General features: G+C 34.7%; 1 long non-coding RNA gene across 1 annotated transcript; it reads left to right on the forward strand.

Moving 5' to 3' along the window:
• The first annotated feature begins 416 nt into the window (after positions 1–416).
• Positions 417–4830, forward strand: LOC125261456. The gene is made up of 2 exons (XR_007183302.1): positions 417–1020; positions 4061–4830. It is a non-coding gene; the product is annotated as an uncharacterized LOC125261456 (long non-coding RNA).
• The last annotated feature ends 3125 nt before the right edge of the window (positions 4831–7955 follow it).

Raw genomic sequence — 7955 nt, forward strand, 5'->3', positions numbered from 1 at the left:
TGAGGAATAGTTACTGTCCTTTCCGTTGCAGGTAGAGATACGCTGGAGCTTGGAGATCGCTGGAGTAACTTGGAGCTGGCTGGAACACACTCACACAGCAGACGAGGCACACAGAGGGAAGGAGACACGCTGGAGACAGGTGAGTATACGAAGAGGAGTCCTTGAGGTAAGCATAACAGGAAGTATATGCGAACGAGACCGGACATAGAGTGCTGTGTGCGTGTGTGCTTTATAGTGCTGTTGATGAGTGGGGTGATGAGGTGCAGGTGGCGGTGATCAGTACTCTGGAGATAGCGTGCGTTGTGATTGGGTGATGTTGGAACCTGACGTGTCTGTGACAGCTTTGAACTGCAAGAAATATATTAATTGAACAACAAAAATTATCTTTAAAAAACAATGTCACAACATACGGTAAACTAAAAAATATATTTTAAAAAAATCTCTGAAAAAAAAACTCCAAAAATACAATACAAAATACACTCATTATATAATACATTGAACAACAAACATAATCTTTAACAATTTAAATTAAAGCCTTATCCCAGGAACATCACGGTTGATGCTCATGATGCCAAACCACTCAGATGTTCCTGGGAGTCATAAGGCTGATATTAATTCAGCTCCATCAAATCGGCTGTGCTTGTTTTACTTTCATATACTTAAAATGTAGGTAATTATATTATTATTATACAATTATCATTTATTTAGCTCCTTTGTCAGAATATTTTATGAGTTTTAATAATTCTTATATTTTTATAATAAGATATCTGCAGCAATATTTGCTCTTTGGGTTATGCAAGCAAACAAAATTCAACCTTAGTCAATATTTATCCTTCATTTTGTATTAGCTGCTAGTGCAGTTGTAACTGCAACACTACAACTAACGATAGAAGCCAGCAAGATGCACAGGGAGACCGGGGAGACCGACATTATGATGTTTACAAGCCCAAAACATTTGAGACTGTTTGCTTACACATTTAGTTTGATTTGATTTGTTCCAATTTATTCTTAGAGCAAAAGGTATGGAAGTAAATTAATGCCAAATGTTTTTGAAATAAAAAGCTTGTTGAATTGCTCTAACTGAAAAAAAATATGCATTACATTAGTTGTACTTGCATTTAGATGCACTGTATTTTTAAGGCTTGCATTTTTATGGGATGAAATTCAACACAGTCGTATATTTAAGCTGTGAATATTTCAATTAAAAATATTTCACACACATTTTCATTATTAAAATTAAATAATTCATATTCACATTTCAAATTTCACTTCCAAGATATTTATTCTGTTTAAAAATACAACCTATAAAATTCGACTAGCAATTTTCAGTCCATTTTATTTCACTTTACAAATTCGCTTCCACAAATTCAGTGGCTCAAATTCGGAGGAAAATTCAACATTTCACATCCGGGAACTGCAGGAAGAGCAGTAGAGTGCCGATGCATCATCTCTATCTGCTGTTAGTCTTCTTCACCAGCAGGTGCCGCTAGCGGCTGTTTAGGAAGACCAAAGCAACGCTAGTAAGTCATTCATTCATAAAAACGGATTTACAGAATTAGAGCAAGCGGTAAGTGAATGTGTGATGATTATCAGGGCCAGTATAAATGCAGAAAAGCTGATAAAGACACAAAAGCTGCATTTATGTTTAATTCAGTGTCTTTACGCTTACTTTCCCTGTGTAGCTACAGCTTTCTCTACAGTGAACAAGATAACGTTATTGCCCGATGCTGGTGTATAGATCAAACGTTAAATCTGAGATAGACATATATTTCTCTCTGTTGTTTAGTTTCCTTAACTTTGTATCGCAGCGCTGTGTTGTAATACTAGGGCTTCCCTCATCCGTCATAGCTGCCATCAGGACATATAAACTCTTAACACAGCTTAATGGACTCGTACAGTGATATAAAAGACCAAACTCGCACCTCATTTGTGATGTAGGTTAGACTATATAGGCTCCAAGAAAGCAGATACTGGCATAAAGTTGATTTGACGCTGAACGTTTGATTATGATATTCGCAAATTTAGGGACTGTCTCTAAAGTTACAACATTCTGTATTCACGTTTCTACCTTCTACCAAACTCTTGTAGACACACATGCACATATACATATTCAAACACACCTCACTCAAAGTACATGCATATATACTATTTCTTTTTTTTTTTTTTACACGTTCATCACACAATTTTTTTTACTTTGTTCATTTTTTATTTTACCTGATCATAGATTATCCTGCTTAGTTAATTTTATTTCTAAATTTTATTTAAAATTTGTATAAGTAGAACTAATTGTGTGATGAATGTGTAAAAAAAAGAAAAAGTATATGTGCATATACTTTGAGTTGAGTGTGTTTGAATATGTGTGTGTGTGTGTGTGTGTGTGTGTGTGTGTGTGTGTGTGTGTGAGAGAGAGAGAGAGAGAGAGAGAGAGAGAGAAGGGTGCATCACTCTTCGACCTGGCACCTATAGATGAACACTTCACAGGTAGTTTTGGTGATTGTAAATCATTCTCATCAAATGCTATTGAGCTTTAAATTATGGCATTTTTTTGTATGATCCAATACAGTAGTGAAATACATAGCAATCTTTACATATTACTTGACAGTTTATTTGGAAACACTTTACAGTAAGGTTCATAATGTATTAACTAATGTGAACTATCCATGAGCAACACATTTGTTGTTGTATTTGTTAATCTTTGTTAACGTTAATAAAAATACAGCAGTTCATTGTTCATGTTACTTCACTGTGCATTAACTAAAGTTGACAAATACAACTCTTGATTTTAATAATGTATTAGTAAATGCTGGAATTAACATTAACAAAGATTAGTAAGTGCTGTAGAAGTGCAGTTCATTGTTCGTTCATATCAACTATTTAATATAAAGTGTTACCTTTTATTTTAATAAACATCAAAAATCTAAAAGGTTTGCATTATACCTGACACCTAGATGAACAATTTACAGTTGGTTTTGTGACTAAGTCATTCTCTTTAAATGCTATTGAAGATAGAAACGTGAATACAGAATGTTGTAACTTTAGAGACAGTCCCTAAATTTGCGAATATCATAATCAAACGTTCAGCGTCAAATCAACTTAATGCCAGTATCTGCTTTCTTGGAGCCTATATAGTCTAACCTACATCACAAATGAGGTGCGAGTTTGGTCTTTTATATCACTGTACGAGTCCATTAAGCTGTGTTAAGAGTTTATATGTCCTGATGGCAGCTATGACGGATGAGGGAAGCCCTAGTATTACAACACAGCGCTGCGATATAAAGTTAAGGAAACTAAACAACAGAGAGAAATATATGTCTATCTCAGATTTAACGTTTGATCTATACACCAGCATCGGGCAATAACATTATCTTGTTCACTGGAGAGAAAGCTGTAGCTACACTGGGAAAGTAAGCGTAAATACACTGAATTAAACATAAATGCAGCTTTTGTGTCTTTATCAGCTTTTCTGCATTTATACTGGCCCTGATAATCATCACACATTCACTTACCGCTTGCTCTAATTCTGTAAATCCGTTTTTATGAATGAATGATGACTTACTAGCGTTGCTTTGGTCTTCCTAAACAGCCGCTAGCGGCACCTGCTGGTGAAGAAGACTAACAGCAGATAGAGATGATGCATCGGCACTCTACTGCTTTTCCTGCAGTTCCCGGATGTGAAATGTTGAATTTTCTGCCGAATTTGAGCCACTGAATTTGTGGAAGCGAATTTGTAAAGCGAAATAAAATGGACTGAAAATTGCTAGTCGAATTTTATAGGTTGTATTTTTAAACAGAATGAATATTTTGGAAGTGAAATCTAAAAGGTGAATATGAATTATTGAATTTTTAATCATGAAAATGTGTGTGAAATATTTTTAATTGAAATATTCACAGCCTAAATATACGACCATGTTGAATTTCAGCCCACAAAAATGCAAGCCTTAAAAATACAGTGCATCTAAATGCAAGTACAGCTAATGTAATGCATATTTTTTTCAAATAGTGCAATTCAACAAGCTTTTTATTTCAAAAACATTTGGCATTATTTTACTTCCATAAAAAGGTGGGGACAGTGCAATATGTTGAAGTATGTGTTATGCAATATGTGCAATATGTTTTTATGTTTAAAGCATGAGGAAGGGTTCGGGACGGAACCAAACTCTGAATCTGATATTGACTCAGATGAATTTGAAGTGAAATAATGATGAATATATTTTATATCATATCACCGTTATTGAATAAAAGTATATTGTGATATATTGATACTGAATTATTGTCCAGCCCTATAGCTAAACCAAACCCGCTGTTTTTCCTTTTGGTTAGATTCTACATCAGATTAAACAGCACAAACCAAAAATACAGACTACTGTACAATCTGCAGTGTTATTTTCATGGCAACATAATATTTCAACTTACCTTAATTTTATGGAAATTCGGCGTTGGACGGAAGAAATATGCACTTCACCTCCAAGTCACAGCCAGCTTGCTTTCCGATTCCGAATGGACTGTTAACGTTTTGAGCGCGAAACACGGCCTTTGCATACAGGCCCCAGAGATGTCCGAACTGCCTGACCAAATAACAATTTAATACAGTAAAATTCGTAAATTAAAGGATATGTGAGAGAATTAACAAACGACTTGACTGCTTCGCTGGCTTCATTATGAATGAGCCTAATTAGGTGTTGTTGTGCATAACAGGCAGTGGTGGAGAGTACTGAAAATCTGTAGTCAAGTACAATTAAGTGCATTGCTAAAATATTACTCAATTACGAGTAAAAGTACCAGTGTTAGAGAAATACTCAAGTAAAAGTACAGTTTGTAAAAAAAAAAAAATAATAATAATTAAAAAAAAAACTAAAAAAAAAAATTTAAAAGAAAATATTCAGAGTATTAGTTACTTTTAACCACTGATGTCACCGTCACTTCTCCAGACTAGGTCTGGAAATTGTGTGTTTTCCTTTACCAGAAGTTAACATGCCAACAATCTATTAATCATTAATAATTGATAAGATGCAAAACAAGTGTTTTTCCCTCATTTTTTTCTCATTTAAGTTTTTATTTCCTTATTAAGCAAATGTCTCCGGCAGACAAAAAACTACATGAGGAGCCACGACTATTGATTAAATATCCATGAATAAATTTTTAACTGGTTAAATTCTTCATTCAGAATCAATGAAAGATCAATCATTAACGTCCTTTTTTTGTTTTGTTTTGTTTTCCGTCCTCATGACCCGGTTTTCATCGGCTTGTTTGCTATCAAATCACCTTATTGGCTACAAAAATGCAGATAAAAGGTTTGGATATGAATTAAAATTGTACTCAGTACTCAACTATGATTTTAAAAGTAACTTAGTAGATTACATGGATTAATGAATATTACAAGTAAAAGTACAGGCTTGAAAATCTACTCATAAAAGTACAAGTACCCCAAAAAACTACTTAATTACAGTAATCTGAGTATTTGTAATTAATGACTTCCACCTCTGATACCAGAAACCACTCCCCAAGCGGGTCTTGAATCTGGGTATCCGGCGTGGTAGATGGATGTGCAAACTGACCAAAAGCCAATTGGGTAGCAAAATGGGTCCTATGAGGCATCAGGGAGGGATTTACCCAACATTCTACAGGCAACTATATGTTATAAGCAACTTATGTTAAGTTAGCAAAATATTCATACAATATAAATATTGTAAATATTCAAATGCCAGCAGTAGCAATGCTGTCTCCTTTACACTTATCCCCATAAATCTGTCCCAATCTGTCCCCTCTGTCCTTACAGGCCTACTTCTTTAACTACCTCAGCCCCTCCCTTTACCGTCTTAAACCATAAACCATGTATATGTCAATGCATCCTGAAGATCTTCAGATAGCCTAACCAAACAGATCTACTGTACCTTTTACAGCCAACACATCAGTCATTGTTGGTGTATGAGCTACACCTTGATAGAAACACATGCTACTCCTTGGTCCAAGGACATCTAACAACACAGAAGTGGCAGACAGATTGATGATGAGGCCTCCTGCAAGTCCTTTTTTTTCTTTTTTTCTTTTTTCCTCTTGTCCTGTCCAGCATCGAAGCAAGCAGAATGATGCTCTGTCTGCCATGTTGTGACGAGGAGATTTTGCTTTGCCAAGAGGAGCTTGAATGATAAGGCTCCCCTTGATATCCTAAGTTAAGCTTATTTTATTTTATTTTATTTTATTTTATTTTTGATGCTTGTTTGTAGATGAGCATTACATAATATTGCTGGACCTGAACCAATCACCCAAACCCATGGCCACTTCCCACATGGAAAGAACCTATATGTGGATATATGCGCATATATGAAACCTATATGCAGTGTATATGTACATATATGCTGCATATATGCACATATATGATAATATATATGCTGCATATATGCGCATATATACTGCATATATGCTATATATATGCTGCATATATGCGCATATATACTGCATATATGCTATATATATGCTGCATATATGCGTATATATACTGCATATATGTGTATATATGCCACATATAGGCAAAATTGAGGTGCATATATGTGCATATACAGGAAATATAGGTCTCCTGTATTGCTTCTTCATATCCATATATATGCCCTATACATACAAGATATGTCTTCTATATAGCTAATGGCAGGATCTGGTCATTTTGTAGCTCATATCTCATTTTTGACTGTCATACATGATGCCCCACATGGAAAAAACCTATATAAACATATATGTTTCAATATAGGTTTTGATATAGGTTTTACATATATGTGACATATATAAAATTGGCCGTTTTCCTATATTATATGTACATATATGCACACATATATGTACACATATATGCACACATATATGTACACATATATGCACACATATATGTACACATATATGTACACATATATATATATATATGTACATATATGTACACATAATATAGGAAAACGGCCAATTTTATATATGTCACATATATTAAAAACCTATATCAAACCTATATTGAAACATATATGTTTATATAGGTTTTTTCCATGTGGGACCAATTTCACGTGTTCGTGTAGCGGTGTGTTTTCTGCGTTGTGTCGTAATCAAAGACAGACTGCGAAAAATCTTGCCATCAGGTCCTCACTTTATTCTGTATAACACAAATGGCAATATATGAGGACTTGTGCAGCATACAAACAGTATGCGGCAGCAACGCACAACGCTGAGAAAGAGATATTAAAAGTAACTTAAGTAAAGAAAAATAATCAACGAAACATCTGAATGTACATCACAGAGGGGTTTTGGATTACAATCATACAAATATATCATGTGAATTCAGCTGTTACATGAAACATGGCCTTAATTGAATCACCGCAAAAACTTTGTGCGACCTACCGCTGTGATGTCTCATGCAGACTGGGAAGCAGCAAAGTGCGTCAACACCCCAAGTCAGCATGGCGGCAGGAAACCCCAAATATGGTCATGGCAAGTGGAATCACAAAATAATTGTCTAAATACATAACTGCTACATTCGCACATACATAAGTTCTTGCATAATTTTTTTCGTTAATTCTTAGTTTTTGCCTTGATAATAGAAAATATGAGCTAGGCATCATGTATGACAGTCAAAAATGAGATATGAGCTACAAAATGACCAGATCCTGCCATTAGCTATATAGAAGACATATCTTGTATGTATAGGGCATATATATGGATATGAAGAAGCAATACAGGAGACCTATATTTCCTGTATATGTACATATATGCACCTCAATTTTGCCTATATGTGGCATATATACACATATATGCAGTATATATACGCATATATATAGCATATATGCAGTATATATGCGCACATATGCAGCATATATATTATCATATATGTGCATATATGCAGCATATATGTACATATACACTGCATATAGGTTTCATATATGCGCATATATCCACATATAGGTTCTTTCCATGTGGGGCCTAGC

The sequence above is a fragment of the Megalobrama amblycephala genome, unplaced genomic scaffold, assembly GCF_018812025.1.
Source record: "Megalobrama amblycephala isolate DHTTF-2021 unplaced genomic scaffold, ASM1881202v1 scaffold415, whole genome shotgun sequence".
Taxonomy (NCBI): domain Eukaryota; kingdom Metazoa; phylum Chordata; class Actinopteri; order Cypriniformes; family Xenocyprididae; genus Megalobrama; species Megalobrama amblycephala.